Source organism: Schistocerca cancellata, chromosome 7, assembly GCF_023864275.1.
Source record: "Schistocerca cancellata isolate TAMUIC-IGC-003103 chromosome 7, iqSchCanc2.1, whole genome shotgun sequence".
Taxonomy (NCBI): Eukaryota; Metazoa; Arthropoda; class Insecta; order Orthoptera; family Acrididae; genus Schistocerca; species Schistocerca cancellata.
The window spans coordinates 410086533-410105016 of record NC_064632.1 but is presented as its reverse complement, the minus strand read 5'-3'; the positions used below and the strand labels follow the sequence as shown (position 1 = coordinate 410105016).

General features: G+C 43.7%; 1 protein-coding gene across 1 annotated transcript in view; it reads right to left on the bottom strand.

Annotated features, from left to right (window-relative positions):
- The window catches only part of LOC126092801 (transmembrane protein 26), a 102998-nt gene that overhangs the window by 27542 nt on the left and 56972 nt on the right, over positions 1 to 18484 (bottom strand). The window lies entirely within an intron of this gene.

The window sequence follows — 18484 nt, the reverse complement described above, 5'->3', positions numbered from 1 at the left end:
ACTATGAAACAAACTACATTGAACTTACGTTTACCAAGAAACAACGAACATGAAATGCGAAACAGAATTTTCTACCAAGTTCTAATTTTGTTAAATAAATTGCCTATGGAGATAAGGTAGTGAAAACGAACATACTTAACCCTTGCAAAACTAAGATGTGGAGAGCCCATCTTTTAAAAATACCATAGTCTAGCACTGTTCATATTTTAAAATTTTGAAAAAATATTCATGGTTTTTTCAGGATTTCGCATGAAAATCTAAGTGTTTTAAGTTTTTCAGTAAAATTTAACCCAAAAATTTAAGTCTTAGTAGTAAATGCCACTTTTGCTAACATTTTCAGGCTCAGGATCCTTCTTACACATCTACATAACATTAAGAACTATGTTGTGAATATAAATCAACAGCAATTAACAGTACCCCTCCGCTCAGTGTAAACGCTGCGGAAAATACGTTGGTGTGCCTAAGATAGTGCTAAAAGTTATTTTCAGATTCTGTACCCTGATTTTATATCAGCACCTATTTAAAAAGTATGTTGTTAGTAAAAAATTAAACACATTTAACGAAATTTTATTAAAGTTTTTTGAAACCGTTTTTTAAAACTGGGCACAAAGTAACTCCCGCCAAACCTCCCACCCCCACCCGCACTTGGTATTACGCGTTGTGGAAAAGCCGTTGGAATTGCTAGGGTTTAAAAAGTATTGAAGGTACATTTTAAATAATAGTTTCTATACAGTGAAAGATTGCTTAGCTTACACAGGGAACTCTTTCGGTAAAAAAGTAACAACTAGATCTCAATAATGAAATATGATTTTATGGTGTGGGCATCGACTCGTTAGTTGATACGATTCCTTTAATTTTTTTTATTACAATCGTCAAAAAATCTTCTGGAAACAGTGTTAGCTGTTCATAATCCTTTATTTGAATATTAGACACTACCTCTCATTTACCCTCACTTGGCACATTGCCGAACACGCCAGTTCTCTCCAACACTTGGTCGTGTCCGCGTCTTGATGCAGTGTATCACGACTTACCTGCTGCAGGCATAGCAGCGTTCACCCCATGTGGCTCTTTGCCGTTTTCGACGATTTTGCAGCAATGGTGAGCCATTATTCCATTACTTTAGCGAAAGTTAGTTTCCTCATCGTTGGGTTTCTTAAGCAATGTATATGTTTTTAGGTCTAAAAACGCGACTTGCAGCGCTCCGTTACACAGCCTACAACCACTGATTCCTGGTTTTCTTTTATTGCGAATACCATTCGAACGTTAGGAGCCGGTAATGTTTCAATGGCCTAATATTACAATAGCTATAAGAGCTTTTTTACTCCCTCTTTTTCTGATTTAGGTACCCAATATGTATGGTTATTCATTTCTTCCGAATCCACATTGAATGTTTTTGTATATTTTTTTCATCTGACTATCGATTACAGTATTGTGAAACCGACTGTATGTAATCTTGAAATCAAAAATTTCCAGACGCGGTTTACAGACGATTTTTAGAGGACTTCAATTGGAAAATTTTAAAGAAGTTTAATGTAATAATAAAATACCTGTTACTTTTCATAACACTTTAAAACATTTTTTTCAATTTTTTCTGGAAAACGTTAACTGCAAAGCTCTGTAATGGTTTACACTAACATATTATCCTTTTCTTAGTTCAACGGTCATTCATTATGGAGATGTGCAGAAGTGTTTTTCTTTTTCTTTTTTCGGGGGAGGGGGGGATGGAGAAAGCTAACTGGCATGAATCGGTACACAAAATGCAAACAAAATAATCGTCACCAAGTTCCTCATGTGAATTGATAGTGTGTTAGTGTTACATTATGAAATTGGCAGTGAGAAATTAATAAATTAATTAGCTGTTTACATCATTAAATATTCTTTGCAAAACAATATGGAACACTAGGGATAAAGAGAATGAGGTTGCTCTGCTTTAAACAGATTAGTTATTTTCCATCCGGACATTCTGATTTAGGTTTTCGGTGGTTTCCTTAAATTACTTCAGGCAATGCCTTACAATGATCCTTGTCGAAATTGACTAATAAGAAAATATATATGAATTACGTTTTTGTGTTATTGTTTAGCTGCAGTACCATGAGTTGGCCCTTGTCCAAAAACACTGTGAAAGTCATCCGTAGTTAATGATACTAAGTAGTTAATGATACTACTACTATACTTTTAAGGATAACACTTTGTCGCGTTTATTTTTTTCACGCGATTTTTGTTCGTAAGCTGTGTACTTTTCTTCTCCAAAGAAATACAGATAATTTCTCACAGCAGGCAGATGAAATGTAATTCAAGTAAAATATTTTTAAAGTGTGTAAGTAAAAAGGAGTTAGTGTTTAAAATAGAAATGGCTTTCTTTCGTTTTAGTGCCGCAAACGAGAGAGAGAGAGAGAGAGAGAGAGAGAGAGAATATCCATGACAGGCGAGACCATCTGTTTGAAATATGGAGTACTCGCTAGAGAGAACATAACATGTAGAAGAGCTCCAAGTGATTCAGACAACACAAACAGCGCCAGTGAGTTTTTCTTGAGCGGCAGGGTGTAATTATAAAAACTATTTTTACTCTTTGATGTTTACACGTGACAAAACTTAATATTCTGGGATTTTGGAGATTACGAGCTGCTATTATGGACTTTTCTGAAACAAAGAGATATTTGTCTGTAAGCTTTTGGACATAAAGGACTTTGTTCGGGGGCTGTAAAAAAGAATCATTGGGAATTGACGAAAGGTAACGAAAATTGTATTTCAGTCTAAGCAGCAATACAATACAAATCATTTAAAATGCTTTTGGTCCTTTTTTTCTATTGAGACTGCAACCTGTTATTTTCTTCAAAGCTTTCAGTTATACCTTTTAGCAAGAAATAAACCCCGAGCGTTGCTGTTGTTGTTTTAAATGCAAATCGGGCCACATAGCTCATACGTGGAAACCGATTAGGCCTCTATTTTCAGAAAGAAACGTAGCTTGGCGCCTGTTTACCAAGTAAGTAACACAAAAATCTATCTATGCGGGTTGATCGCAGGTTTGACTTTAATTGTGGCAGTGGCGGTTTATTAATGGTAAACCTGGTTTCCTAGCATGTGACGCGAGAGATGCAGAAAAATTCCTTCAGAAATTTAGGTTGTGTTTTTTCTGCTATCTGAGGACTGCAGCTTGTCGTGGCACACAGGTAAAGTCGTCACTACAATTTTAATGGCAAAGTAGTATTTTCGTAAAATCTTGGTTGAACTTTAATACTTACTGCATTAACAGAAGTAAGTTCGCCTTACTTACGGAACAGGTTTTGGCCCGGTACCCAGACGGCCGATTTTTAAGCAGACAATTTCCGATAGTGATTTTTGTGATCTCGCATACTACTACTATTACAATCGCCAGCATGATGATCCTCTTTATTTACAGAATGCTGACATGTTACAACGTGCCCTACCACTCCGCCTTCAAGTACTACAACTGCCGACATTCACTTCGGACATGCAGATGAACTCGGCACCTTCGCCTTTCGCGGGCAAGTGCTCTAGCTACTGAGTTACCCAAGCACAACTCACGACCCATCTCCACAGCTTCAGTTCTTTCAGTACCTCGTCTCTGCAGATCCGAGGTCTTCATGAAAGTTGGTCCTAGTGACATCATTAGTCCACTCACATCATAGTTTCACCGTAAAGGGAAAGAAAGGATTCCCAAAAAAAAAATTCTCTTTCTGGCACTTGTTTTTGGCGGAATTCAACAAATGGAGTGCCCTTCTACGAACTTAAAGTTTCTCGAGTATAATGTCTTTCTTCTTAGGTGCCTACAGCATCATGTATTTCGTCTATCCTTGATCACCGATGGTCCATTAGTATAATACGCACTTCCTCGATGTTTTCATCTGTGGTTTTCGTTTTACAATATTTTTCACTCGGGGCATCATACAAAGAAGTACAGCTTCAATTCATGCACTTTTTTCGAAGTAGGTGGAAATTAAGAGGCAGAGTCCTCATAAACCTTCACCTTTGGACGCATTTCCGTTACCATCCAACTGTCCAGAGTAAGGGCATTCATGACGGCGTCTCATTAGAGTCAGCGTTCCTAACCGAAATTCTACTGCTTTACACGTATGCACTAATCTATTCTCGGAGTCAGTCTGAGAATTAACTTACGTTGTTGTACAAGTAGCAACGAACCAAAACCAAAATATGTTTGCCGGGACCTGACTTTGCGATACACGTGCTAAGGTTGCCGTATGTAAAGCAGCCCCTCTTCATTAGAAACGAAAACATTTTATTGCTGAACCCGACCTGACCACCTTCACTAGCCCTGTGAGAAAAATCCCTGGTTTCAAGTGGCCAAGTGACTAGTTGCCGGACTTTGTACATGGATGTGGCCGCTCTTAGTCTGTGATCAGGAGGCAAAAATGGGAAATGTGACAGCATGTAGGCTTTCTAAGTGGATAAATTAGTTTACGAGTGCTTGTCATGGGAAGCACACTAAAAAAAATGCTAAGAACTATTCACTAGCATCCAGAAGTTTTTTGCAGGAAGTCGCTATTTTGTTTGAGCTCCCCGCCATGACTTTCAAAGAAAATGGTTCAAATGGCTCTGAGAACTATGGGACTAAACTTCTGAGGTCATCAGTCCCCTAGAACTTAGAACTACTTAAACCTAACTAACCTAAGGACAGCACACACATCCATGCCCGAGGAAGGATTCGAACCTGCGACCGTAGCGGTCGCGCGGTTCCAGACTGTAGCACCTAGAACCGCTCGGCCACCCTGGCCGGCGCCATGACTTTCTCCTGTTTCAGACTATGAACAAATCTGCTCTCAAGATCAAGTTCATAGTTTCATCTCAGACTATCTACTGCACCCAACATCTTCAATTATTTGTTGGATGTATTCTAATCTCTGTTCTTACTGCAATTTTTAAGCTCTACAACTCCCTGCACTACTATGCAGATTATTCCCTGACGATTTAACGCGTGTCCTGTCATCATCTCCATTCTTCTCGTCAGCGTGTTTTCAAGTGTTCCTTTCCTTGACGATTCCGTGAAGAACCTCGTTCCTTTCCATATCAATTCACCTAATTTTCCAACATCCTTCTATAGAACCACGTCTCAAACACTTCGATTCTCTTCTTTTCCAGTGTTCCCGCAGTCCGATTCAATTTCAGACCGTACTGTGCTCCAAACGTAAATTCTCAGGCATTTCTTTCTCAAATTAAGACCGATGTATGATATTCGTAGACTTATGTTGCCCAAGAATACCCTCCCTGCTTGTGCTAGTCTGCTTTTCATCTCTTTCTATGTTCGTCTATCAAGCGTAATTTTGATTCCAATGCAGCACTACTTGTCTACTTCGTCTACTTTGTTGTTAATCGTTAATCTCACATTTTTCTACCTGTCATTATTTTCATCTTTTATCGATTTATTCTCAATCCGTATTCTGTGGTCAGTATTGCCTGTAATCTTCCTCACATTCACTGTAGATAACAATGTCATCAGAAAATGTTGTAATTGCTATCCTTTCACCTTCATCCTAATTCTTCTCCTCAACATTTCTGTGATTTACATCATTGCTTTTTCGGCGAATAAATTGAACAGTAGGTGCGAAAGACTGCACGCCTGTCTTACACACTTCGTAATCCTAACACAAAACATTTCGTTTTCCATTTCTATTTTACTCCCTTGCTTCTTATACATATTTCATATTACCAATTTTTCATTCAGCTGAAACCTATTTTTCTGAGAATTTCGAATATCTAAGACTGTGTTGCGATATCGAAGGATGTATCTACCTTGATAAGTCCTATGTACATGTCTTCATTTTTCTTAAGTCTTCGCTGAGTGGGGAGCGCGTCTGAGCGCCCTGCAGCAGGCCCGGTTTCGATTCCCGGACGGGTCGGAGATTCTCTGTGCTCGTGGACTGGGTGTTGTGCTGTCATAATCATTTATCATCAGCGACACAGAAGTCGCCCATTGTGGCGTCAGCAGAAAAAAAACTTGCAACTCGGGGGCTGAACTTCCCCCGGTAAGGATTCCCGGATATCAATGCCATTTCATTTCAGATCTTCAGTTTTCTTTTTCTTCTTCTGCATATTATTACTCCTGTTACTCTCGTCACCAACTTGAACGAATTAACTGTTAAACTGATTGTGCGATAGTTCCTGCACTTTTCTGCCCTTGGTATCTTCGGTATTGTGCAGATTATATGCTTTTTGATAATCTGATTGTATGTCTCCAGACTCATAGATTCTACAAATCAGTTTGAATAGTTGTTAGGTTGTCACTTCACATAATGATTTTAGGAACTGTCTAAGAATGTTGCACATTCATTCCGCACATTTGATAGCAAGCCTTCCAAAGTCCTGTTTGACCCAAATACTTATTCCCTGTTTGTCTCATACCAACTCTCTCTCTCTCTCTCTCTCTCTCTCTCTCTCTCTCTCTCTCTCCCTCCCTCCTTCCCCATCTCTCAGGGGCGGCCAAGAAATCACGCAGCTGTTTCACAGCACAGTGATTGAGAAGCTGCAGTTTTCACAGCCACAAATTAACAACATCTGGCTGCGATTTCAGTCATAACTAGAAGTAACAGCTAGAAGTAGCATTTAACGTTCAAAAACCTGTGCCATTTGTTGGCAGAATTCCTTACTTCGTTCGGGAGCCTTGTGTCTCACGCTACGGATGTATAACCTAACTATTGTCGAAGAAATGAGCGAGGAAGTTAGTTTTTAATTCGCACTGAGAAAAACTTTACACTCGTGTTTCACCTGACAGCAATAGTGATGTGTTTGCCGGCGTCCCCCATCCCACTACCCCATCCTCACCGAGAAATCTTGGTTGTATAGCGAAGCCCTAGGTCTGCCAAGATCCCCATATCTCTTCCAAATTTAGAACGTTTGGAACATTACGGGTCAAGGACTTTTGGAAATCTAAAACACTAGTTGGGCAGAACTTAGCACAATATTCCTCACGAGTGTATCCAACAACTCCATCGGTCAATGCCAAACCGAATAACTGCTTGCATAAGGGACAGGGGTGAAACAACGAGTTACTGACTTTATCATCTTCTGAAGCTCTTTTTTTTAATAAATCATCCAGTTTTTCTGAAATTGCAATCATCTACCGATTTCTGTCCCATTAAGGTAAATCCTTCGCAGTGCGTCTTTGTTTTTATCTTACAACGTACTGTCCTCACTTTTACCCAAGGCTTGGAGCTTTAGTGTCACAGCCTGCTTCTGCCCACTGATTTGTGCTTTCTTCTTACCTGATATTGTTCATAACTCTCCTGATCTGGATTAAATTGTAAACGGGGCTTGGCATACCTACCTAACTGTTGACACTACTGATCCCACGTCCTCTAAACACATAAGACACACAAGATTCTGCTTGGGCGTTAGGCAAGAGAATGAAGCCCATCCCGTCAACCAAGGACCTCTCTAGCTTGTTCTCAGCAATACGTTCGAACATAGAACTGCCGACGGAGAGTAACACATTCCTTGTCAAAATAATCAACTCTATTCCGCCAATGACCATAAATCCCGCCAGCTGTAAGATAAAATGAAGACAGCGACAGCTCGCCCGCTCTCTCTCTCTCTCTCTCTCTCTCTCTCTCTCTCTCTCTCTCTCTCTCTCTCTCTCTCTCCGGACTTCAACAGTTACTCCACAGATGCCTCTCAGTCACTTATTCCCATTTGAAATCAAAATTCCGTGAAATGATCCTCCACTTATTCCATAGGTCGCCAGTAGTACATCCTGCAGTTTGGACGACACTATGCCGACCACCTAGAGTGCTTCTGAGTAACCTTCCAGCACTCTGCCTTCCAGCTAATCGGTACTTGGGTTTCATTTTGGGGCTTCTGCCTCAATAACTATCATTAACAGTGATGCTTTCTCTATACTGTTTATTATAATTCGCATTGACTCCAGATTGCATTTTTTTTTTTCTTACCGAAATTTTCACCCTGAGGTCCCAAAAGTTTTCCATCACCCTCATGGATTAACAAAAAAAAAAAAATGGCTCCGAGCACTATGGGACTTAACTGCTGTGGTCATCAGTCTCCTAGAACTTCTTAAACCTAATTAACCTAAGGACATCACACACATCCATGCCCGAAGCAGGATTCGAACCTGCGACCGTAGCGGTCGCGCGCTTCCAGACTGTAGCGCCTAGAACCGCTCGGCCACTCCGGCCGGCCATGGGTTAACACTATGACATTTACGCCAGATCACAGTCTTAGCCTGTACACTTTGCTTATTGGAAATTCTTTCTGTCGATTAGGGAAGATACTTGTACCAATAGCGACTATAAAATATTTGTACTAACTTTCCACTACAGCCAGCAGTCATCCAAATATTTCAATTACAGTTTCGTTGTGATGGTGCTGTGATCGTCACTCGCACCATACATTACAGATGAAAAATACTACACCAGACGAGCACACGATTCGAATAATCCGTTCATATTACAAAAAATTGATGTATGTATGTATTCCAAACCAAACTTGGTACACATATAACTTACTGTCTGGAAATCATAGCTGTGTGGTTTAGAACCACTTACTTATCAAAGGAGAGGAGGTGAAGGGGAAGGAGGGGGTGAAAAAGCAGTGTAGCCTACACTCGCGAATACCCATATTTAAGTCATCAAGTATTTGAGAGTCAGATGACTTACAGACTTGCAACAAACTTCAGGCATAATTTGAAACCCTTACGAAACTTTTTCTCTCTGACCACCCCCACAAAATAATGAAAGGAAAAGTTTATTGGTAACTACAATTTCGCCGTTCATGGGGTAAAACTTGTGCATAAAACATGACGTTCTAATTTATTACTTCGTTACTAATAACTGTATTCGCGGTAAAATTTCGTAGACAGTATTCACATACATCACATCATATCATCGTACAACACTTACTTCAAGAGAGATGACGTCAAATACGGAGAAGCATGAAGAACTGCCGGATCGTGCATGACGTTTTAATTTATTACTTCATCACAATCAATTTTATTCACAGCACATTTCGCGGATAGCAGCAACATCTGCCACTGGATGCAGTTGCAAAAATATATGACTGTACAGGAGGCAAAACGTCATAAACATTCAGCTGCGTGAATATGAAACTACAGGGAGAAATCTGCTAGAGATAAAGGTGAAATGAGTGTACAAGTATGTATGAAATATGTTAAATATATGCGGAATACGTTTGACATGTGCGTACGCGGGCAAAGCCACGGGCAAAAAGTTTATCCTAAACCACTGGAACGACTTCAGCCAAATTTGGTACACTTATTAGTTAGAAAGGAATACTGTGGAAGTAAGAACCAGCAGCGTCCTAACCGGTTGAGTGCAATAGCGTGAAGAGAGAATGGGGGAGGAGAAGAAGGGCAAAGATCGAGAGTGAAGCAGGAATGGGCACAAATAGGCACGAGGTGGACATGGAGGTAGACAGAGATGGGGAGGTGGGAATAGAGGAGATGTACAGGGAGAGAGAAAGAGGAAATGGGCAGAGAGAAAGAGGAAATGGGCAGAGAGAAAGAGGAAATGGGCAGAGAGAAAGGGAGAGAGAGAGAGAGAGAGAGAGAGAGAGAGAGAGAGAGAGAGGGGGGGGGGATATGAATGATGATGATGATGATGATGGTGGTGGTGGTGGTGGTGGTGGTGGTGGTGGTGGTGATGATGCCTCAGTGCAACAAAAGTTGGAAATTTCCTTCGTCATCCATTCATTTGAGCATCGTGCGCCTCCTGCACACCATACACTTCCTCAGTTTAAACCTATTATCTTCCACATTCAGCTACCTTTTTCGTCTGTAATGTTACTAATTTCTCCTTCTGATAGCTGATAAAATTAATTTTAACACCAACCTTCCACTGTCGGGTGACAACATGGGCTACTTTCATTGGAGCAGGGCCATACTAAATAACGTGACGCAGTTCCAAATTTGCCGAGTAACTACTGTGAATAATTACTGAATGTGTTGCAGGCGTTGTCGGCGTCACGATACGGGCTACTCCACGGCCTCCAGCTCCGTAAGGGAATCCTCGGCTTCAGCACCAGCTTCAGGGAGTAGGCGTGCGCTCAACTGCTCGGTTATCAGCGCCAGTACAAATTCCCAACGTTTGTTCAGGCCAATCTCGCCACTTTCATGAATGATGATGAAATGATGAGGACAACACAAACACCCAGTCATCTCGAGGCAGGCGAAAATCCCTGACCCCGCCGGGAATCAAACCCGGGACCCCGTGCTCGGGAAGCGAGCACTATGGGACTTAAAAGTTGAGGTCATCAATCTCCTAGACTTAAAACTACTGAAACCTAACTAACCTAAGGACATCACACACACATCCATGCCCGAGGCAGGATTCGAACCTGCGACCGTAGCAGCAACGCGGTTCCGGACTGAAGCGCCTAGGACCGCTAGGCCACAGCAGCCGGCGACAGTAGGGGAAGGAGGAGATGGAGTAATAGAGGACTGAAATAGATAAATACCAGTGCAATGCTGGCTACTCCCCTAGTCCATTAACTAACAACATTTCTGGTCTAATGCTAAAAAAATAGAGGTTTAGAACGAGCAGTAGTACTTACAGAGGTGGCACGCCTACTCCCTGAAGCTGGTGCTGAAGCCGAGGATTCCCTTACGGAGCTGGAGGCCGTGGAGTAGCCCGTATCGTGACGCCGACAACGCCTGCAACACATTCAGTAATTATTCACAGTAGTTACTCGGCAAATTTGGAACTGCGTCACGTTATTTAGTATGCCCCTGCTCCAATGAAAGTAGCCCATGTTGTCATCCGACAGTGGAAGGTTGGTGTTAAAATTAATTTTATCAGCTATCAGAAGGAGAAATTAGTAACATTACAGACGAAAAAGGTAGCTGAATGTGGAAGAAAAAAGGTTTAAACTGAGGAAGTGTATGGTGTGCAGGAGGCGCACGATGCTCAAATGAATCGATGACGAAGGAAATTTCCAACTTTTGTTGCACTGAGGCATCGAAATAAATCAACGGCGACAGCTGAAAATATGTGTCAGAGCGGGATTCGGACTCTCATTACATTATTTGCCCACAAATCGTACAGTGCATTGACTCAGATATGCATAAAAATTATTCTGTTTATGTATCTTAGAATGGACACGGTCCAGTCACATTGTGCCCACCGCCTATGTTCAACGTCTAATAATCGCTCACAGGCAGCAGGTGCCTGGGACCAGTAGCGGTGGAGGGTATATAAAAAGAGTGAGGAGGACGAAAAAATAGTGCAGTCGTCACCGTTATGAGGAAAAGGAGATTTATCTGAGGCTCGAAAGTACATAATCATTGTCTTTCAGGCCAAGGATGGAAACATTTCCCTAAAGGCTAAGTTTGTGAACTGCGTGCCACCGTTGTTAAATTATACTGCGCAAGGCAAAATAGCGCTATCCAAAATCGGTTTCTTGGTACGAGAAGGATTATTGAGTTTGAGGTCCGTCAACACCGAGTTCATTAATGGTGGAGCACAAGTTCGGACTTTGTCAAGATGGGGAAACAAATCAACGGCACCCTTGCACTTCGGCATTTGCTTGAAGCGATTTAGTGAAATTACGGAAAACCTAAATTTGAATGACCGGACGCGGGTTTGAGCCAGAGTCCTCCCGAATTCGAGCCAGTACTGCGAACGGTGGTGCACCACGGGCCATGAATGAAAGTGGTAACGACATACGCGGAGATGTGTACAGGCGAATAAACGTGCATCTGTCGAGCAACTGAACCCCAGAACGTAGCTGCGTATGAGCCTCCGCAGCAGTCGCATGGTCCATCCACCTATTTTGACTGCTGTCCGTCGGCGCCGAAGGCTGGAATTTGCACGCAAATACCACAACTGGAAGTCCACTGAGTACCGATAGGTGGAATTTCCAAATGAATCACATTTTAAGATCCATCGAAAGCCTGAAAGCTAACATCATGCAACAATCATCGGAAGGGTCCACGCCTCAGGAGGTGAGGTTATAGTCTCGGAAATGTTTTCATGGCATTCCCTTGGTGATCTCGACATTCTGGAAGGCACAACTGATCAACACAAATATGCATCTTTCCTCAACATAATAAAATCTACCCGCAAGACAGTGCCATGTACCACAAAGCGCCCAGTGTACATTCGTGGTTCGAAGAGCCACCAAATTCCCACCTCGACTGGACTGTTCAAGAAATGGATCCTCAACCGAAAATCCTACGTCAGATGGCCACGGCACTGGAGTCGACTTCGCTCCATATACCCTCCAGAATCTCACTGACTCTGTTCCTGTACGTTTCGTGTTGCAGATGGTGGTTATTTAGGCTTTTGTCAGATGGTCCCATTACTGGTACTTGATAGTGTAAATATGTAAATTCCTCAACACGCTCCTAAATCACTTAGTTGAGTTCAACCAAACTTGGTACACACGTCACTGTCTGTAAAGTTGCACTTTTGGAGCACAAGGAAAACTACTGACAAGAAATTAAAAATTGGCAAGGAACACATCTACTCGACATATGCGTATGCAGGAGAAGCTGCAGGCAAAAACCTAGTGGCTAATAACGAACACATTACGACATGATTTGTTGCTGCAAACAATTGAAGGTATGGTGGAAAGAAAGAATCGCAGAGGCAACCCCAATTATGACTGTGCAGGAGGTTTTTGCTAAACGGGAACAAATAACAGGAAAACGTTCCTGAGAGGGTAAGAACCAAGTAAGTTCTTTGACAGTGTAGGTTTCAATGATTGAAAGCACACATTGTTACGGTGCTCGCTTATTTCCAAGTCCGTATCGACCTTAGTGCTGAGTTTTCACTCGGACGGCGCTTTGGCGTTAGGCGGTTGTTTCCGTGTGTGATCGCTGGCCGGGGCTTAGCTGGAGGCTTGTGAGGAAGGAAGGCCTTGGCGAGGAGACAGTTCGGCTCGGCTGGGGTCGTTTGCGTCTGGACGCCGAGTGGGACCCGATGGGAAGACCGGACCGTGATTTTACGGTGAATAGTGTGGACAACGGCGTGGTGTGCCGTTTAACTTGATTCGCAAGGCGAGCAAAATCTCTTAGTTTGTCGAGCCCGAGTTTGAAATACCTTCTATGTGCGGCGGGATGTCATTTCGTCCTCCTGTCTCTCCGTCGCTGGGATGGCTATCATAGTTTGCCGTCCCATGGATGTATATCGATGGGGTACGCTGCTCTCCGTACTCTACTAGATGCTGGTGATGGAAGTGCGTCGTTCAGCGGTACGTTAGTGTGGGTGCTTTATGTTTGATCTTCATGTCCATAGTCTTCGAGTGGCACTCCTTAGAGTTTGCCTTGCGCAGTTAGATTGGAATTTATTTTGTCTTGTGGTACTTCCGTTTTCCGTTAACGAAGGTTAAGCTTGATTCGGCACTCCGTACGACGCTTGGCACCTCAGCAGGAGGGTCGGAGCCACCTTCGCGACTAAACGGAAGCCTTTGGACTGAGAGGTCTTGTGTTTTGCGTATTGTTCATAAATGGTTGTTTTGGTATTAAGTTGGCTGAGGTTGCTTATGGATTTCCCGGCATTTGGTCTGTTGTCCGGCCCGGGCTAGGTCTCGTTATTTTAAAAGTCGGTCCTTGTTTTGGCTTAGTACGATTTTGGTTTACTGCCTGATGGTTCTGGTAGTACGCCGGGTCGCTGTGGTTGTGTTGCATTTTGTATGGGGCTGTGTGCTCGGAGCCTTGGAGTACCATTTGTGTGAACTGCTTCACTGGGGAGTACTGATCGGGCCATTCTTATTCTTCTGCTGTATGAAATGATATTATTATTTTAAAGTAACATTATCACTTAAATGATTTAATTCTTGTTGCGTTAATTGCAACTTGGGTACTGAGAAATTTAGTAGTGTAATTACGGAAGATTTAATAGTGGCACATGCCCCTTTACCTGTTTCGTAATTGTTAATTACCGAAATTCCTTAAGCTCTTAGTCACATCAAATGATTTTCTTAAGTTATTGTATTTTTATGTCATGTTATTGTTTTTTTTATTTGCTGATCACTGGTGTACTGTTCCAAGTATTAAAATGTTTCAGGTAGCTATTACTTGGGTGCACCGCGCGAAACCGCAACGGAGAGAGTAGTTGCGTGCCTTACGTGTGCGTTGTTTGTTTTGGTGCACGTGAGTGAAGTATTGTGTTGACTCCTCCCTTGCGGCCCCGTCGTGTTCTTCTCAAACATTTCCTTCAAGACATTTTAGTTAATTTTATGCTAGTATTATTTTAAATTCTTACATTGGTAAAATTGTGCGGCCTTCATTATGCACACTGTCATAGCGGAGTTGATGTGCCATTGTAATTTCTTAAACTCCATTGTGTGTGCCCTTCGTGATACATATTGTTTGTCATAATATAAATGGTTCAAATGGAGCTGAGCACTATGGGACTTAACATCTATGGTCATCAGTCCCCTAGAACTTAGAACTACTTAAACCTAACTAACCTAAGGACTTCACACAACACCCAGTCATCACGAGGCAGAGAAAATCCCTGACCCCGCCGGGAATCGAACCCGGGAACCCGGGCGTGGGAAGCGAGATGTCATAATAGATTTGAGTATGGCAATTATAATGTCTCATATCATGATGTGCGTGTGTAATGGTGCAATAAATGGATGATTGTTAATACTGTTTTTGGCGCCCTTCATGCCTCCTTTCTTGTCCACATTGGTACGCTATCCTTGTGGTTGTGTTGGTAAGCACATCAGTACTGTACTAGTGTTTTAGTTCCACACTCAAGAGGGCAGTGAGCTGAAAGATCATTCTTCGTATCACCAAACGCATTACTTCCAGGAGGAAAGGCAGGGCCACCCATAGGAAATGTAGGTATGTCTCGCCTGTGAGGCGTTGAGGAAGGATGCCGGGTCTCACGAGGCAGTCGTCAATAATCCCCACCCACACAATGAAGCTGAACCGGTGCTGAAATTTCGCTGTACGTATACCAAGTGGATGCTCCTTAGGCGAACATAGTCGATACCGTCACCCATAAAGGTAGCCTCATCTGTGAATAGGGTGGACGACAGAAATCCCAGCACCGTGGTGGTCCTGTGGGCCGAACCAGACTAAACTTCCGACGCGAAGTCCGCAGGTAACTGGCCTGCAGTCTTTGGGGATAGTGGCTGTTGTCATGGAGAGTTTTTCAAGTAGTTGTCTGGCTTAACCGTTGCTGCTGGGCCATCTGCCTTGTGCTGATATATAGGTCACTGTCAAAGATATTTTATCTCCAGATTCAAGTGAGTGTACCTTCCTTGGAAGGCGTTTTCTGCCGGAAGTCCATATGGTCTCCTTTGCTGCTTTCCCTCTCAGGGTACGTGCCCTGCAATTTATCCCATCTATCAGTATCTTCCTGTACAAGGCAGATCGTTGATGTGGGACGCAGCAGTTATGCTGAAATGAAGAGGATAGCTGGCAAGTGATGCGAATGGGGAAAATCCGTCAGATCAAGATTACGACAGTGCATCTTCAATTCTTGTAGTCCTTTCGTCATCAACTGCTTATAATATTACGTTACACGCATAATTTTCGCCTTGTGACAGTTAAATTACAACTGAATCAAACAGTTTTTATGCCATACGCGTTTCGCTTTTATTTTTTGCAAAGCATCTCCAGTGTCCTGGAATACACTCCTGGAAATGGAAAAAAGAACACATTGACACCGGTGTGTCAGACCCACCATACTTGCTCCGGACACTGCGAGAGGGCTGTACAAGCAATGATCACACGCACGGCACAGTGGACACACCAGGAACCGCGGTGTTGGCCGTCGAATGGCGCTAGCTGCGCAGCATTTGTGCACCGCCGCCGTCAGTGTCAGCCAGTTTGCCGTGGCATACGGAGCTCCATCGCAGTCTTTAACACTGGTAGCATGCCGCGACAGCGTGGACGTGAGCCGTATGTGCAGTTGACGGACTTTGAGCGAGGGCGTATAGTGGGCATGCGGGAGGTCGGGTGGACGTACCGCCGAATTGCTCAACACGTGGGGCGTGAGGTCTCCACAGTACATCGATGTTGTCGCCAGTGGTCGGCGGAAGGTGCACGTGCCCGTCGACCTGGGACCGGACCGCAGCGACGCACGGATGCACGCCAAGACCGTAGGATCCTACGCAGTGCCGTAGGGGACCGCACCGCCACTTCCCAGCAAATTAGGGACACTGTTGCTCCTGGGGTATCGGCGAGGACCATTCGCAACCGTCTCCATGAAGCTGGGCTACGGTCCCGCACACCGTTAGGCCGTCTTCCGCTCACGCCCCAACATTGTGCAGCCCGCCTCCAGTGGTGTCGCGACAGGCGTGAATGGAGGGACGAATGGAGACGTGTCGTCTTCAGCGATGAGAGTCGCTTCTGCCTTGGTGCCAATGATGGTCGTATGCGTGTTTGGCGCCGTGCAGGTGAGCGCCACAATCAGGACTGCATACGACCGAGGCACACAGGGCCAACACCCGGCATCATGGTGTGGGGAGCGATCTCCTACACTGGCCGTACACCACTGGTGATCGTCGAGGGGACACTGAATAGTGCACGGTACATCCAAACCGTCATCGAACCCATCGTCCTACCATTCCTAGACCGGCAAGGGAACTTGCTGTTCCAACAGGACAATGCACGTCCGCATGTATCCCGTGCCACCCAACGTGCTCTAGGAGGTGTAAGTCAACTACCCTGGCCAGCAAGATCTCCGGATCTGTCCCCCATTGAGCATGTTTGGGACTGGATGAAGCGTCGTCTCACGCGGTCTGCACGTCCAGCACGAACGCTGGTCCAACTGAGGCGCCAGGTGGAAATGGCATGGCAAGCCGTTCCACAGGACTACATCCAGCATCTCTACGATCGTCTCCATGGGAGAATAGCAGCCTGCATTACTGCGAAAGGATGGATATACACTGTACTAGTGCCGACATTGTGCATGCTCTGTTGCCTGTGTCTATGTGCCTATGGTTCTGTCAGTGTGATCATGTGATGTATCTGACCCCAGGAATGTGTCAATAAAGTTTCCCCTTCCTGGGACAATGAATTCACGGTGTTCTTATTTCAATTTCCAGGAGTGTATGTACATATTTTTTGCTATTTAGTTTTCGTTAGAATATTGTATATGTAGGTTACAAATAATTCTGACAATTAGCATTTCTAAGACGTAGTAATAAGTTCTGCTTACAAGTTTCGTGGGTGATGTTCCACATGGGTTTTGTCCCTTTCTTAGCGCTGATCTTCTTACAATTGCCTCTTGAAAATTTTAGTTTTCAGGCGTCACGGCACTAGGAACTTGTTTTGATATTACGTTTTGACCAGTGTTGCCAGTTGTCGAATGTTATTACTAATGCTCGCATGTTATTACCAGCTTTTGAACTTGTTTTTGTAATAACTATGGTCCATGTCAATAAAGATGCCTTGCAAAAAATTAAAGACGAAACATGTGGCACAATACCTGTGTTACACTGAGTTGTAATTAGATGGTCTAAAAGTAAAAATCATCCGTATACCATAATATTAGGACTGCGCAGTCTTCCATTTTACGCTGAAACACCAAAGAAACTGGTATAGGCAGGCGTATTCAAATGCAGCGATGTGTAAACAGGCAAAATACGGCGCTGCAGTCGGCAACGTCTATATAAGACAACAAGTGCCTGGCGCAGTTGTTAGATCGGCTATTACTGCTATAGAGGCAGGTTATCAAAATTTAAGTGAGTCTGAACGTGGTGTTATTGTCAGCGCACGAGCGATGGGACTCAGCATCTCCGATGTAGAGATGAAGTTGGGATTTTCGCATACGACCATTTCGCGAGTGTTTCGTGAATATCAGGAATCCGGTAAAACGTCAAATCTCAGAGATCGCTGCACCCGGAAAAAGATCCTTCATGAACGGGACCAATGACGACTTGAAGAGAATCGTTCAACGTGACAGAAGTGCAACCCTTCCACAAAGTGCTGCAGATTTCAATGCTGGGCCATCAACAAGGTTAGCGTGTGAACTATTCAACGAAACATCATCGACTTGATGACAACACGACACAAAGCTTTATGCCTCATTTGGGTCGGACATCGGACTGTTGAGGACTGGAATCATGTGGCCTGGTCGGACGAGTCTCGTTTGAAATTGTATCGAGCGAATGGATGTGTACGGGTATGGAGACAACCTCATGAATCCATGGACCCTGCATGTCAGCGGGGGACTGTTCAAGTTGGTGGGGCTCTGTAATGGTGTGGAGCGTGTGGAATTGGAGGGATGTGGGATCCCTGACAAGTCTATATACGACTCTGACAGGTGACTCGCAAATAAGCATCCTGTCTGATCACCTGCATCCATTCATGACCATCGCGTATGCAATTCCAGCAAGACAATGCGACACCCCACACGTCCAGAATTGCTGCAGAGTGGCTCCAGGAACACTCTTCTGAGTTTAAACCCTTCCGCTGGCCACCAAACTCCCCAGACATGAACATTATTGAGCTTATCTGGGATTCCTTGCAACTTGCAGAAGAGATCTCCACCCCCTCGAATTCTTACGGATTTAT